Source organism: Bombina bombina, chromosome 7, assembly GCF_027579735.1.
Source record: "Bombina bombina isolate aBomBom1 chromosome 7, aBomBom1.pri, whole genome shotgun sequence".
NCBI lineage: Eukaryota > Metazoa > Chordata > Amphibia > Anura > Bombinatoridae > Bombina > Bombina bombina.
This window is the reverse complement of record NC_069505.1, coordinates 374,509,740-374,526,976: the sequence shown is the minus strand read 5'-3', so window position 1 is coordinate 374,526,976 and position 17,237 is coordinate 374,509,740. Positions and strand designations below refer to the sequence as shown.

Genomic DNA, 17,237 nt, shown 5'->3' with positions numbered 1-17,237 from the left:
TTAAGATTTGGCCAGTATCCAACGTCTAGTCTCCCATATTTTCTGCCTGTCATGTTAAATAAAAAAAAAGACTGGATTAACTCATTATAACTTCACCCCCCCCCCCCCTCCTATAATGGGTCCTTTACCCATTTTCTTTTGACTTAAGCGGCTCTTGCCCGCTGTAATCTTTCATCTCTTTCTCAGTATCCTTATTAGCTATATCCCCCCATGACCACAGATCTCGTACATAACTAAATAGTATAACAGTTTTCTACTATTATACTGTAATTACTTAAGTTTGCAAAGAGTGGTCTACTTAGCCCATTTTTCTATAAAACAGAGATATAGCTATAATAATCTATGTCTATAATATTTTTCATATTGTATAAAAGAGACCCTATATTCACCTAAGTGAAATCCCACCTCTATACACACCTGATGACACAAAATTGTGTACGCGTGAACTGAAAGATAATAACCAACACATCTTTGCTTAAGATTTCTAGTTTACTTTTAAATCTGTAACTTTTAAGTGCACACCCAAGTGGGCCTGTATTGTATTGTATTATATTATATTATACTGTCTTACTATTTTGTTTGTCTCAATAAAAAAAAAACTTTTCAAAAAAAATAAATCTGCAGACGGAACAAACGTGAGTCCCAAACTTAACACCTCGAGTTCAGGTTTGTTTAAAGTATAGCTTGATAAGTTCAAGACATTCAGTCCCTGTAATGGCCCCTCCTCTGGCCTCTCCTTTGAGAGAGGCCTTCTGGATATTTTGTTTAAAAACGAGAGTTCCAGAAGGCCTCAACTCAGAATTCGATTTAATCAACTTTTGGTAATTAATTTGATCTACACTATACTGAGTTATCTATATATTGCCATGCCAGGCATTTATAGACTTTCCAACATTTTTGTTCCCATTCAATACCCCTCCCTTATCAAACCACTGTATATTATAGATATTCTTCCCATATTTTAATATTTAACTTCATCACATATGAATTTAAGTATATAAATAGAGTTTAGGAATAACCTGTTAATGGAAAGCGGGCATACAGATTAGGGGATATTATTCCCCATAACTAGTAGTGACGAATCCCTTACTAGTACTTCTATACATTTATAATTTCAGTACATAATTAGTTAAGGATAAGGGATACTTCACTGTTTGCTTTTTACCCAGAACAAGCAAGATTTATTGTATAGATAACACTCCCCTCTTAACTAGTAGTGACTAATCCCTTATTAGGACTTCTGCAGATTTATGATTCCAGTATATAAACAGTTAATAATAAGGGACTTTTCAGTGTAAGCGATTTACCCTGAGCAAACAAGATTAATAATATGGAGGCATAGGATCACACAGTTGCGGTATGTAAATAGTAGCTTTCCAATTTGCTAAAGCAATAATGTCTGTATGTTTACTTAATCAACCGAATCTCTCCATATAACAACAGAATTGCAGGTTGCAGATATCTCCCACTGACGGTTGTTAACAACACACACACGTAACGGATAGGAGGACACAGCAGGTGCAGGGGACCAATAGGACAGGGTGTTCTATACGTCCGAAGCTCACGCTGTGAGACTTGCATAATGATTGGTCCCAATACACGGTATTCATCCAATGGGAATAATTCAGAACGGAGACCTGGGCAATCATTCGCAAGCCTCGCAGCGCTGTGCAGACGATACCAAGCAAGGCTAAAGCTAAAAGTTAAAAAGGTAAACATATTGAAAATACAACTGACTAAAGTGTCACTATAAAATATAAAGTGTTTCTTTGTACAGCCGGAGTACATGGCAACCTTTGTTATAACACTAGCACTTGCCTGAGTGGTTTTCAGCATGTACACAAGCTATGCACATCCAATTATAAATGGTTATACCATTAGAATAAGAGTTTATCATTATTATAAATTTATAGAATTAAAAGGTTATTGTTTAGTTTGTACATTTATATGCTTTTTTCACAAAAGTGTACCGTAGAAATTCTACAAAAAACAAAATACATGCTTAAGGGAGATATAAACAATAAATACAAATGATTATACATATCTTGACAAGATAACAAGCATCTGTATGTTTACACGTTCTCAATATCTTGCTGACGTATTTTTCCCATATATAAAACTTAAAGTGCAGAAAGAAAAAGAAAAAAGAAAGGAAGGAAGAAAACAAAAAAAAAACAAAAAAAAAAAGGGAAAAAATATATTATATAAGCTCTCTACTCCATCATCCCCCTCTCCCCATCCCCCTTACCCTCTACAGAGGGTTATTAATACCATGATACAGGAAATATGTTGCGTAAAATTAGACCTTCGAAATATACATATCTCTGAAATGCTTTGGTAAGTATATATTGTGTGGGAAGCGTGTAGGTTTTTATTACTTTTAACCATTTGTTAAAAAATCGTTGTATTTGCTTCTCACTTGTACTGGAAATATTATATTGCTCAAACATAATCTGTTCTTTAACCGCTTGAAGGAATAGGCTAAAAGGGGGGGTTTTATTATTTTTCCAATTTTTCAGGATTAGATTCCTAACTATTAGAGTAATGGTATTACTAAGGTTATGGGATGCTGAATCTGAAACCATAAAAAAAAATTTTTTAGATCAAAAGAAAAGAGCTCCTGTGTGTTCTTATTTAACCAGTAATTTACTTTGCGCCATAGCTGATTTATTTTTGGACAGTACCAGAGACAGTGAAATAGATTTGCTGAAGGGAATTGACATTTATAACAATGTCCTTGCTGTTCTAATGACCAGCTGGCAAGTCTTTTGGGTGAAATGTATGCGTTATTAAGCAGTTCTAGATGAGATTCCTTCCAGGAGAAGGGAAGGAGCGCGTCGCTCACCTATTTTATGCTTTTACTGATTGTTTCATCGTCGATTTCATCAAAGTGTTTAGCCCAGTGTGCTGAGCATTGTTCCATGATTAGCTGGCCTTGTTTTGCGAGCAATATTTTGTATAATAGCGAGATTGAGTGCTTCCCCTGACTATAAGAGTTGATATAATCACCAACTCTATCGTATTTCCCTGGCCATGGACCCATCTGCAGCTTTTCCTGTATAAAGTGGCGAATCTGTAAATAGGCATAAAAGGATTTGTTCGAAAGATTATACTGTATGGCAATATTCTCGAAGGTGTGCACCCCTAATCCATCATCTAATAATTGTGCTATTGAAATTAGGCCCTTACTAGCCCAACTATTATATATTGTATATTGGAATCCTGTCTGAAACTCCGGATTACCTCTAATGGGAAGAAAACTAGATACATGAAAGTTGATCTTTAGCCGGGAACAGATTTGTTGCCACGCTTTAACAGTATTAAAAATACTAGCTAATGTTTTAATTTTTTCAGGGAGTCGTCTATGCGGGCAGTGTAAAGCCGCTATAAGGGAGAAAGGCTTTATGAGCTCCTCCTCCGCTTTACTGTTTGTTAAATAATCGGCGGAAAGTAACCAATCTACTCCAAATCGTGCCAATATGGCTATGTTGTATGTCTTAATATCTGGGAATGCAAGGCCTCCAAATTCCTTAGCTTGAGAGAGCTTTCTAATAGAGAGCATATGTCTACCTTTGTTCCAGATAAGATCCGCACACGCTCGGTTAAAGAACTTAATATCTTTATCAAGAATAAATAGCTGCAAATTATTCATTATATATAATAACTGGGGAAAATAGATTTAATAAGCATTATCTTGGCAGTTAGTGAAAGTGGAAATAGAGTCCAACGGTGTATTCTATGTGTGATATTAGAAAAAAAAGCTGTATAGTTGAGTTTATACCATAGCTCAGGGTCTCTATGCAATTGGATCCCTAAATATCTAAAACTTTCAACTTCTCTGAAATTATGTTGCTTGAAGCTCTCCTTATGTTTATATACCCATAGTATCTCTGATTTAAGAGTATTGACTTTATAGCCTGAGATTAGACTAAACTGTTCTAGGATTTTAAGTGCTTTAGGGATATTTCTTTTAGTGTTTTTGAGATAGAGTAATAGGTCGTCAGCATATAGTGAGAGAACACAGATTTGGGAACCTAATTTTATACCTGAGATTTCTTTGCGTAGATATATTGCCATAGGTTCTATGGCAATATTAAAAAGAAGGGGGGAAAGAGGGCAGCCCTGTCATGTCCCTTTTCTAGTTTAAGAAACGGGGTTTGACTACCATTGACCAGAATAGTGGAAATAGGAAAATTGTAGATGGCTTTAACAAAATGAGTTATGTTTCCAGAGAAACCAAAGTTAAACAAAGAATTGTGGAGATGTTGCCAGATGATAGAATCGAAAGCCTTCTCAGCGTCAATCATCACCATAGCAAAATCCTGTTTACAAGTTACTTTGTCTCTATGTAACTTATTCCATAAGTGTTCAAGAATCATATATGTTCTGCGGATATTTTTTGTGGGAGATCTACCCATCATAAAGCCTGTCTGATCTGGATGGATAATTTCCCGAAGTACGTTTTTAAGTCTATTAGCAATAATCGTTGTGAGCAGTTTATAATCTACATTTAATAGAGAGATCGGTCTGTATGAAGCAGGGTCTGATGGGTCTTTATTCTTTTTAAGTATCAGAGTGATGATTGACGCTGAGAAGAATCTTGACATAGCTTTTTTTTTTACATAATACTCATTAAACAGCAGGGTAAGGATAGACACAATCTCATCTTTAAGCAATCTATAAAACTCAGCGGGTAGTTGGTCTGGGCCAGGGGCCTTGCCTAGTTTAGCTTCCTCTAAAGCTTTTGCAACTTCCAGAGTTGTTATGGGAAGATTCAATACTTCAATCTGATCAGGAGAGACTACTGGACATGAAACATTATTCCAAAACCTCACACTGTCCTCTGGATCAATTATTTTAGCAGCGTAAATCTTTTGATAGTAATCAAAAAACACGTTTTTAATATCCGCCAGCGTTGTATAATTCTTATTACCCACTGCTAACTGCTCAATCGTATTATTCTTTTTCCTAACCTTGTCAAGTCTGGCAAGATATTTTGCAGATTTACCATAATGTCCCGTGTAAAGGGCATTCATTCTCATTTCTTCCATGGTTAATTTGGATTTTAGAAAGAGATCCCTGTCTTGCCTAGCTAACTTATATTTGTCCCAAAAATGTTTTAATGGCGTATTTACGTTTTTTCTGTAAGCATTCATGACTGTGTTTGACAACTGCAGTTCACGTGCAATATATTTCTTTTTGGCGATGACCATATAAGCTTTAATCTGTCCCCTGAAGAATGCCTTTGCGGCTTCCCAGAAAATTTCTGGTTTATCTAAATATAAATAATTATCAGAACTATATTCTTGCCATTTGTGACGTATCCAATGTTGAAACGAGATGTTGTTTATTAGATGTTTTGGAAAATAGAAATCATTAGTTTCTTCTGCCAGAAGAGGACGAAGTTCCATTTCAAATGAGATTATAGCATGGTCAGTAATTACAATATCATTTATCTGGGCCTTACTTCTGACTTTAAGAAGAGAACTAGAGATTAAAAAAAAATCAATCCGTGAGAAGGATCTATGAGATTTGGATTCGCAGGTGTATAGTTTAGTATCAGCGTGTTGAATACGCCAAATATCATGAAGTTTAAGATTTTTACAGATCTGACGAAATAGGCGAGTTTTTTGGGGCGGGGGAGTGTACTGCTTGGGTGTGGATCTATCGAGGGAAGACATAGGTGTTAGATTGAAATCGCCAGCCACTATAATTTTCTGATCTAAGTTAGGCGATAATTTGATGATAATATCGTCCCAAAAAACCTGGTCTACATTATTAGGCCCATATATATATTACCCAATACGTATCGAACCCCAGCGATCTCGATATGTAAAATTAACCATCTGTCATGAGTGTCAATTTGGATATTCTGAATATTATATTGTAAATTTTTGTTAATAAGAAAAGCGACCCCTTTCCTTCTCCTGGAACAATCTGAAGAAATAACTTTTCCTATCCATTTACATTTAAACTTCTCCATCTCTGCTTTTTTTAAATGCGTCTCCTGTAACCAAACAATATCTGGTTTGTATCTAGCAAGTTGTTTGATAATTAATTTCCTTTTACTAGGGGATGTTACTCCACCAACGTTCCAAGAAAGACATTTTAATTTATCTATAATTGTAATGTCAGGGATGGGGGTAACAATTCATAAGATATACCAAGTTCGAATAGAGCAAGGAGAAGGGCAAAGGGGGAGAGAGGCAACATGAGAATGAGAGAAAAAAAAAAAAAAAAAAAGGGAAAAAAGAAAGAAAGACAGAAAACAGCCTTCAAATCCATGAACTGCAGGCAAATTACTAGTATAGACATCTCAAAACACATCAACAATTTTAGCCTCAGTCGGCTAACACACAATTTAAAAGTAAAAAAACACATAATACTCGAGTATGCTTCTGATTTAACATATCGTTATCTGGAAATCTTACCCGATAACTTTCTTATTTTTACAAAATTCCCTAGCTTCTAGCGTATTGTTGAGGATACATTTACCGTCTTGTTCCTCTATTATAACTTTAGCTGGATAGACAAGTCTGGCCTTGAAACCAGCATTAATCAGCTTAGTACAATATGGAGCTAAATCTTTCCTTTTAGAGGCAGTCTCACTAGAATAGTCTTGAAATATTAAAACTTTACTTTGGCCAATATATAAATTATCCATCTTTCTATAAAGTTTTAAGATATTCATCTTATCCTGGTAGTTGAGATATTTAACCATTACTGGTCTGTTATAATTCTTGTCATTTATAGCATCCCTTATTGGCCCCAGCCTATGTGCCCTTTCTACTGGTATTGGTATATCTTTCTGTAAGATACCGACAGCTATGGGGAGAGTTGTACTTGAAAAATGCATTAAATCTAAATAATCCCCATTGTCGGGGAGGCCAATTATTTTAAGGTTATTTCGCCTCGAGCGATCTTCTAACTCATATATTTTTGCTTGCAGCACTTTCAAGGTTTTAGTGTTTACATCTATATTTTGTTCCTGCTTATATATTATGTCCTCATTTGCCGATACCCTATTTTCAACTTCTGTCGATTAGAAAATTGTTTGAATTCTGACATTATGTCAGTCATTTGGGTTTTTAACAACTCAAATTGTGGCAAAAACAGATCCGACATCTGAGTGACTAATGGTTGGGTATCAAGTTTATGTAGTATTGGCTCATTTACAGTATCTGAATGCACATCAGATGTACGTGGTTTTTTTGTCTTTTTGTTTGGGGGGCCTGATTGGCGAGTTAGCTTTAAAATTCATGATACATTTATCCATGTGCTTTTAATCTAAGAAGGAAAGTGCAAAAAGGGAATTTAATTACAAAGAGGGGCGGGCATAACCCCATAAATTCCGGTAGTAGCGTGAACAAGTGTATTAAATGTGGTGATACTATTTAGTCTCTGCCCAGTGTAAGTGTGGTCATGCAAGTGTCCTTAATGACAGGGAGGGGAAAAAAAAAAGGGTGAAGCGTGTATCTTCCTAACCAATCATGTCGCCCAACAGACCAAACTTAAATGTACTAGTATATGAGTTTTTTTTTCTTTTTTTTTTTTCTTTCTTTCTCCCCTCCTTCTCCTTCCTTCTCCTTCCCCTCCCTCTCCTGCTCCTTTTTTGGAAGGATACTACTGTTAAATAGTTAACATAAACACATTCTGTAAATCAGGCATGTATGTGCTGTTGTCTACGTAGCTTATGTTTAAATCTTATATTAGTACCTCTGTTACCCGTTTGCTTCGCCTTATTTAACCCTGGTTAGCCTTCCAGTATACTGTATGGTGATTCCCAGGCGATACAGATAAAACTAAATTAAAGGTGTATCAGAGGCAATGATACTAAACAATGCTACTGTATAATCAGCAGAGAGCGAAAATTTATCAAACAACTCCTTCTTTAGCTCTTAAAACAGTTAGAATAAAGTCTAATTTACTTAATATATTACCAGAGGATACTTTCATACAACATATAGCAGTGTTACAATATATCGGGCTAAACAGAGAAATTTAACAAAAAGACAATTCTCTATGTCTTTATGGCAAAATCACATATCCTCTGTTTAGTTAGAGGTATATCAAAAGCAATGATACTGAACAGTGCTACTATGTAATCAGCAAGTGTTATCTACAGATAGCAAGAGTTTATCAAGCAACTCCTTCTTTAACTCTTAAGACAGTTAGAGTGAGGTCTAAATTACTTAAAGTATTATCAGAGGATATAACAGATAGCAGTGTTGCCTTATATCAGGCTGAACAGAAAAATTTAACTGAAAGGCAATTCACAATATTTTTGTAGCTAAATCACATATCCTCTATTTAACCATATACCTGTTACTATAGAAATAGTTTAGATACATTGAATGCACTTTTCAGCAATTTGGCATTTTTTCAATTATGAGAGATATATTTATAAGACATGTCCTTAAAAGTCCAACTCTTGTTTGCTTGTAGGGTATTATATTGGGGTGCTTTTCTTGTGGATATATAACATTCGCCCCTTTTTAAACCCCTCAAAATTAACGATCCAAGGCGCAGCTTGCTAGCGTGGTTTGGGAGTGTGTAGGCTTTATAACCTGCTGTGTCAGAATTGCAACCAGAAAAAAGATGAAAACCTGTAACCTTTGACTTATACAGCGGTGACAAAGCTAAAGGTCCCAGCGAGGGGTGATATGAGAGTCAATATAGGATTTTTCCTCTCTTGTTATTCCTTTTTCTTTCTCCTTACCCTTGATATCTGCTTTCCCCTTCCCTTGGATTTAGTTTAGGGAGCGGTTACTTGTGTGCAGTAACCTTTTAGTTATGGATCTATGTTACAACATAACTCTGAGAGTTCTGAGGGTTTTTTCCAGACAACAACCTTAATTATAAGTACCAAAATCACTGTTTACAGTTTGTCGATCAATCCGTTATAAATACCAAAATCTCTACTTACAGTCTGTAGATCAACTAACACAAGAAATTGGCAAACCGTGTTATTTCAGCTTTACAGGTTTCCCCAAGCATTTCCTCTGTTTGTTACTTCGGTCTTTGCCATGTAGTTTCTTAAAACTTCCTCCAGTGCTGTATCGCCAGTAGCCAGGGGGTTTGTGCAAGCTTTTACTCTTCTGGTTCCTCCAGAAAGAAATACTGCTCAGCTTGTCAGCCCCCCATGATGCGCTTACGTCCAGCGAAAACTTTCTGTATAGCCACATAGTTCCTGTGACGGACCTCCAGGCAAGCAGCAATTTAGCAGGGACACCGGTATTACATGTCGGGCTCCAGCGACCGAGCCAGTCGGCTTGTTCCAGGTCTCCAAGCTGTGCACCAGTAGTCTAGCGCAAAGGCCCTAGGCAGGCAGGTGGCCTGCAGCAACGGGCTAGAAGCAGGGGTAGGTGTAACGCGAGCTCTTCGCAGCAGCACTCAGCGTTCCTCATGCTGCGCTAGCTCCTCCCACTGGAACCGGAACCTCTTTCAATAAAATTTATCATTTTTATCACTTTACCTGGTGCTCCTGTTATACATTTTTTTGAAGTTCATATAAAGGCCTGACAGAGAGCACAGGTAATGGATAAACACTGCGAGAGGTTAGCTAACAGCATGCTGCAATAGACTGTATTTCAAAAGAGCTAGCTGGTAATAACGGATGCCATAAAGGAGAAAAAAACAGCACCTGTCCAGCTAAAGCAATTGGCTAAACTAAATGTTAAGCAGCCAGAGGTGAGAAGAATAGGATTAACATCCCCAACACATGGGATACAGCACCTGAAACCAAGGAAGCCCTTTCCAAGGAGGCAGTGAGTGGTGAGTCACCTTCATAAAAGTAACTTTAATTCACAGTTGACTGTAATTGCTTTCCTGGAATTTTGAATGGTGGGGGGTGTTGGGGGAACACCGCCACCACTATATATATACATACATACAGCAGCTTTTCACTAGATATCATTGATAAGAAACTTTCAACTTTTTATCTATCCTTTTTACTTATAAGGATAGTACACACACCCTAACTGTTCCCTTTCCTTTCATGCAAATAAAAAGTTGTTTAAAATTTTATGTTCTAGCTGAATCATGAAAAGTGGGGTTAATATCCCTTAATTTGGAACTGTTTTTTAATTTTATGCTTAGACTTGTGACAGTTAAAATAGGAAATTAATAGAAATATGAGCTACAGAAGATCCTGCATTCCAGGAGGAGGCGTGGCAGATTAGAATACCTAGTTCAATGGAAGGGGCATGGTCCTGAGGAATATTCCTGGAAGCCTGTAGATAATCTCCATGCAGATACTAAAGTGCATCCTAACAGGCCTTCTCTGGTTCGCACATGGAGATCGCGCCTTGGTGGGAGGCACTGTCATGGGACCAGGAGGAACCCTCTTACCTTGATGCTGGCTGTCCACCCAGTCTCCTCACACTGCTGACATGGTGGTCATGCACGGGTTTCCGTGTACGTGCATGCATCAGCGCCCGCACTAGTAGTATTGCGGGTGTCGGATCAGCGTGGGGAATGTCTAGAGGGCACTCCCCCATTAACTGACCTCCTTATTGGTTGCCTGGAACTGAAGCTTCTGGGTTCTCATGGTGATGCGGCTGTTCCTAGTCCCTGTAGGCCTTTATAAGCCCAGGCACTCCCCTACCTTAGTGCTAGGTTAGTCTGCCTTGTGTTCAGAGACCAAGCATTATTTCTCCTGTTACCCTTTTCCTGGGACCTTTTTTTTCCCCTACAATTTTTGACTTCCCGGTTATTGACTTTGACTTATATATTTGACTACGTCTACCGCCACCTGCCCTGACTACGGAATTGTCTGACCAAGCTTTATTTAAGATTATTTATTATAATCTGTGTCTCTTGTAACTGGGTTTCAGGCCTTTAAAATTGGAGGATACATCCTCCAAGGTGACACACTGTGAGTCCTACTTTGCATGCAGATGGAGCCTTGGCCCCACCAGGCCCCCTTGTAGTGATAACACTACTGACTGGTGAACCAAATGGACCCTAGAGGTGTGGGCCCATTCTCAATGGAGACCTAAGACCCTTGTAGTTAATCCTCAGGTGCCAAAGTATTGCTAGAATTCATGCTAGTGTTTGGGATAAGGGCTAAAACCAGAATAAAAAACAGATAAGAGACTAGGATTAGGTTTAATGTGTAGGGTAAGAAGAAGGTCAGAGTAAACTCTTAGTTGCTCTGTCTGAAAACCAAGAGGTTAAAGGTATTTTTAATGCCATAATATTCTATTAAAACAAATTGTTCCACAACAATGAGATGGCTGAATTTTTAATTCTTTAGCATTTAGTATTCACATTTTTAATCCTTCATTATTACAACACTGTCACTGTATGTAAGAATATATAACCAAAGTGCTGCTTTACCCCTAACACTGTAGTATTTCAGATGTACATTGCCAAATATCGGAATCTGTGAAAGAAATCACAACTCTGTTGGAATAATGATGATAAAAGATCAGGTATGATATAATACTCACAAAATGAGCAGCACCCATGTGCTAAATGGTGCAGGCTGGGGATCTGCAGTGACCCAGTTACACTGATCCTGCAACAGGATGATAGATCCAGGTAATCCAGAGAGTAAAAAAGCTCAGGCTTCCAAACCGTGGATAAAAGGTAATTTATTTAAAAGCAAAGGATGTACTCAATACACCCAAGACAAAGTAATAACAAATGTTTAAAAACAGTTGCAACGCGTTTCGCAGCCAGACTGGCTGTTTCATCAGGCATCATCAGGCATGATGCCTGATGAAACAGCCAGTCTGGCTGAGAAACGCGTTGCAACTGTTTTGCACATTTTTGGAAATCCATAAATACTGGACTTATATATTAGACCCCTGGATTTGGACTCAGCTAAGTTAACAAATATACGCCTAGATTTAGAGTTCTGCGTTAGCCGTCAAAACCAGCGTTAGGGGCTCCTAACGATGGTTTTGGCTGCCCGCTGGTATTTAGAGTCAGCCAGGAAAGGGTTTAACGCTCACTTTGCAGCCGCAAATTTTCCATACCGCAGATCCCCCTACGCCATTTGCGTATCCTATCTTTTCAATGGGATCTTCCTAACGCCGGTATTTAGAGTCTTGGCTGAAGTGAGCGTTAGAAATCTAACGACAAAACTCCAGCCGCAGAGAAAAGCCAGTTCATAAAGCTCTTAACTACAGTGCTCTAAAGTACACTAACACCCATAAACTACCTATGTACCCCTAAACCGAGACCCCCCCACATCCATAAATACTGGACTTATATATTAGACCCCTGGATTTGGACTCAGCTAAGTTAACAAATATACGCCTAGATTTAGAGTTCTGCGTTAGCCGTCAAAACCAGCGTTAGGGGCTCCTAACGATGGTTTTGGCCGCCCGCTGGTATTTAGAGTCAGCCAGGAAAGGGTTTAACGCTCACTTTGCAGCCGCAAATTTTCCATACCGCAGATCCCCCTACGCCATTTGCGTATCCTATCTTTTCAATGGGATCTTCCTAACGCCGGTATTTAGAGTCTTGGCTGAAGTGAGCGTTAGAAATCTAATGACAAAACTCCAGCCGCAGAGAAAAGCCAGTTCATAAAGCTCTTAACTACTGTGCTCTAAAGTACACTAACACCCATAAACTACCTTTGTACCCCTAAACCGAGACCCCCCCACATCGCCGGTTCATAAAGCTCTTAACTACTGTGCTCTAAAGTACACTAACACCCATAAACTACCTATGTACCCCTAAACCGAGACCCCCCCACATCGCCGCCACTCTAATAAAACATTTTAACCCCTAATCTGCTGACCGCACACTGCCGCAACCTACATTATCCCTATGTACCCCTAATCTGCTGCCCCTAACACCGCCGACCCCTATATTATATTTATTAACCCCTAATCTGCCGCCCCCAACGTCGCCACCACCTACCTACAATTATTAACCCCTAATCTGCTGACCGGACCTCACCGCTACTATAATAAAGTTATTAACCCCTAATCCGCCTCACTCCTGCCTCAATAACCCTATAATAAATAGTATTAACCCCTAATCTTCCCTCCCTAACATCACCGACACCTAACTTCAAGTATTAACCCATAATCTGCCGTCCGGACCTCACCGCTACTCTAATAAATTTATTAACCCCTAAAGCTAAGTCTAACCCTAACACTAACACCCCCCCTAAATTAAATATAATTTTTATCTAACGAAATAAATTAACTCTTATTAAATAAATTATTCCTATTTAACGCTAAATACTTACCTGTAAAATAAACCCTAATATAGCTACAATATAAATTATAATTATATTGTAGCTATTTTAGGATTAATATTTATTTTACAGGCAACTTTGTATTTATTTTAACCAGGTACAATAGCTATTAAATAGTTAATAACTATTTAATAGCTACCTAGTTAAAATAATTACAAAATTACCTGTAAAATAAATCCTAACCTAAGTTACAATTAAACCTAACACTACACTATCAATAAATTAATTAAATAAAATACCTACAATTATCTACAATTAAACCTAACACTACACTATGAATAAATTAATTACATACAAATACCTACAAATAAATACAATTAAATAAACTAACTAAAGTACAAAAAATAAAAAAAGAACTAAGTTACAAAAAATAAAAAAATAATTTACAAACATTATAAAAATATTACAACAATTTTAAGCTAATTACACCTACTCTAAGCCCCCTAATAAAATAACAAAGCCCCCCAAAATAAAAAAATGCCCTACCCTATTGTAAAATTAAAATAGAAAAGCTCTTTTACCTTACCAGCCCTTAAAAGGGCCTTTTGCGGGGCATGCCCCAAAGAATTCTGCTCTTTTGCCTGTAAAAAAAAACATACAATACCCCCCCCATCATTACAACCCACCACCCACATACCCCTAATCTAACCCAAACCCCCCTTAAATAAACCTAACACTAAGCCCCTGAAGATCTCCCTACCTTATCTTCACCACGCCGGGTATCACTGATCCGTCCAGAAGAGGCTCCGAAATCTTCATCCAAGCCCAAGCGGGGGCTGAAGAGGTCCATCATCGGGCTGAAGAGGTCCCTCATCCGGCTGAAGTCTTGATCCAAGCGGGGACTGAAGAGATCCATCATCCGGCTGAAGTCTTCTATCAAGCGGCATCTTCAATCTTCTTTCTTCCGGATCCATCTTTATCCCGCCGACGTGGAACATCCATCCTGGCCGACGACTTCCCGACAAATGACGGTTCCTTTAAGGGACGTCATCCAAGATGGCGTCCCTCGAATTCCGATTGGCTGATAGGATTCTATCAGCCAATCAGAATTAAGGTAGGAAAATTCTGATTGGCTGATGGAATCAGCCAATCAGATTCAAGTTCAATCCGATTGGCTGATCCAATCAGCCAATCAGATTGAGCTCGCATTCTATTGGCTTATCGGAACAGCCAATAGAATGCGAGCTCAATCTGATTGGCTGATTGGATCAGCCAATCGGATTGAACTTGAAAGAAGATCGAAGATGCCGCTTGATAGAAGACTTCAGCCAGATGATGGATCTCTTCAGCCCCCGCTTGGATCAAGACTTTAGCCGGATGATGGACCTCTTCAGCCCGATGATGGACCTCTTCAGCCCCCGCTTGGGCTTGGATGACGATTTCAGAGCCTCTTCTGGACGGATCGGTGATACCCGGCGTGGTGAAGATAAGGTAGGGAGATCTTCAGGGGCTTAGTGTTAGGTTTATTTAAGGGGGGTTTGGGTTAGATTAGGGGTATGTGGGTGGTGGGTTGTAATGTTGGGGGGGTATTGTATTTTTTTTTTACAGGCAAAAGAGCAGAATTCTTTGGGGCATGCCCCGCAAAAGGCCCTTTTAAGGGCTGGTAAGGTAAAAGAGCTTTTCTATTTTTATTTTAGAATAGGGTAGGGCATTTTTTTATTTTGGGGGGCTTTGTTATTTTATTAGGGGGCTTAGAGTAGGTGTAATTAGCTTAAAATTGTTGTAATATTTTTATAATGTTTGTAAATTATTTTTTTATTTTTTGTAACTTAGTTCTTTTCTTATTTTTTGTACTTTAGTTAGTTTATTTAATTGTATTTATTTGTAGGTATTTGTATGTAATTAATTTATTGGTAGTGTAGTGTTAGGTTTAATTGTAGATAATTGTAGGTATTTTATTTAATTAATTTATTGATAGTGTAGTGTTAGGTTTAATTGTAACTTAGGTTAGGATTTATTTTACAGGTAATTTTGTAATTATTTTAACTAGGTAGCTATTAAATAGTTATTAACTATTTAATAGCTATTGTACCTGGTTAAAATAAATACAAAGTTGCCTGTAAAATAAATATTAATCCTAAAATAGCTACAATATAATTATAATTTATATTGTAGCTATATTAGGGTTTATTTTACAGGTAAGTATTTAGCTTTAAATAGGAATAATTTATTTAATAAGAGTTAATTTATTTCGTTAGATAAAAATTATATTTAACTTAGGGGGGTGTTAGTGTTAGGGTTAGACTTAGCTTTAGGGGTTAATACATTTATTAGAGTAGCGGTGAGGTCCGGTCGGCAGATTAGGGGTTAATACTTGAAGCTAGGTGTCGGTGATGTTAGGGAGGGCAGATTAGGGGTTAATACTATTTATTATAGAGTTATTGAGGCGGGAGTGAGGCGGATTAGGGGTTAATAACTTTATTATAGTAGCGGTGAGGTCCGGTCGGCAGATTAGGGGTTAATAATTGTAGGTAGGTGGCGGCGACTTTGGGGGCGGCAGATTATGGGTTAATAAATATAATATAGGGGTCGGCGGTGTTAGGGGCAGCAGATTAGGGGTACATAGCTATAATGTAGGTTGCGGCGGTGTACGGAGCGGCAGATTAGGGGTTAATAATAATATGCAGGGGTCAGCGATAGCGGGGGCGGCAGATTAGGGGTTAATAAGTGTAAGGTTAGGGGTGTTTAGACTCGGGTACATGTTAGAGTGTTAGGTGCAGACTTAGGAAGTGTTTCCCCATAGGAAACAATGGGGCTGCGTTAAGAGCTGAACGCTGCTTTTTTGCAGGTGTTAGATTTTTTTCAAGTTTAAACGGCCCCATTGTTTTCTATGGGGGAATCGTGCACGAGCATGTTTTTGAAGCTGGCCGCGTCCGTAAACACCACTGGTATTTAGAGTTGCAGTGGCGGTAAATTATGCTCCACGCTCCCTTTTTGGAGCCTAACGCAGCCCTTCTGTGAACTCTAAATACCAGCGGTATTTAAAAGGTGCGGGGGAAAATAAACACGCGTAGCTAGCGCACCCCTTTGGCCGCAGAACTCTAAATCTAGCGGATAGTGTAAAATATGATTGCTGAATAATATATGTATATTATAATTTAATATTTTGTTTTACACTAATAGCTACTGATTGGGGTTCTGTACATTGGTCTATATACTGTCTGTATATTGTTCGGTCCTGATATTTATCAAGAACTGACTAGTTAATAATATAACCTTTGATATTGTTGATATTTATATCATACTGACTGTCATAGTTCCATATCTGTTTGCAATTAGCATTTGATTTGCACAATTTATATTAGTCTTTAGCGCCCCCTAGGGTTGGACACTTAGGTGTAATCAACATTTTTGAGGACATTGCCAAATATCAGCTGTCACGGATACCAGACAGCTAAGGCTACCCCCTAGGCAAATGAAGGACCCTCTGGCAGAGCTACCTAGTCTGGATAGCCAGAGTCTGCCACAGGGTGGGACCCTGAATACTGGTGCTGTCGGGCATCAGGGGTGGCTACAGGCTGTGGTTACTTGCCAGCTACATAGCTGCAGTCGGCAGGGAGAAAGCAGGACTCGTTTGGCGGAGCTACCCTGTCGGGGTAGCCGGGGTATCCATCACATCAGCCTTATTTGAAAGTAGACATGTGCATATCAGAAAATTTTGTTTAGTTTTATATCGATTCAGTATTTTTTTTCTGTTTCTGATGCATTCGGATTGATTCAATATAGCAGTAATTCATTTTGGATGCATTCGGATTGATTCGATAAAAGGATGCATTCGGATGCATTTGTTTCGGATGCATTCGTAATTCGGAAGTTCGTTATGTTCGGATTTATTTGTTGATTCATTATGTTACGTTGATTCAGATGGTTCCAACCAACACAAAAGGAATTATTTCACTGTTCTATCTCACTATATTTAATTGCAATATATCTCTATTCTTTTTTATTTATAATAGAAATGGAACGGCAAAGAAATTATTATTTCAGAAAGTCAGACTATCGTGCCATGGCCATTCGA

The 17,237-nt window shown here is 38.2% G+C and overlaps 1 protein-coding gene across 1 annotated transcript in view; it reads right to left on the bottom strand.

Moving 5' to 3' along the window:
• The window catches only part of LOC128666472 (WAP four-disulfide core domain protein 2), a 186,236-nt gene that overhangs the window by 134,832 nt on the left and 34,167 nt on the right, over positions 1–17,237 (bottom strand). The window lies entirely within an intron of this gene.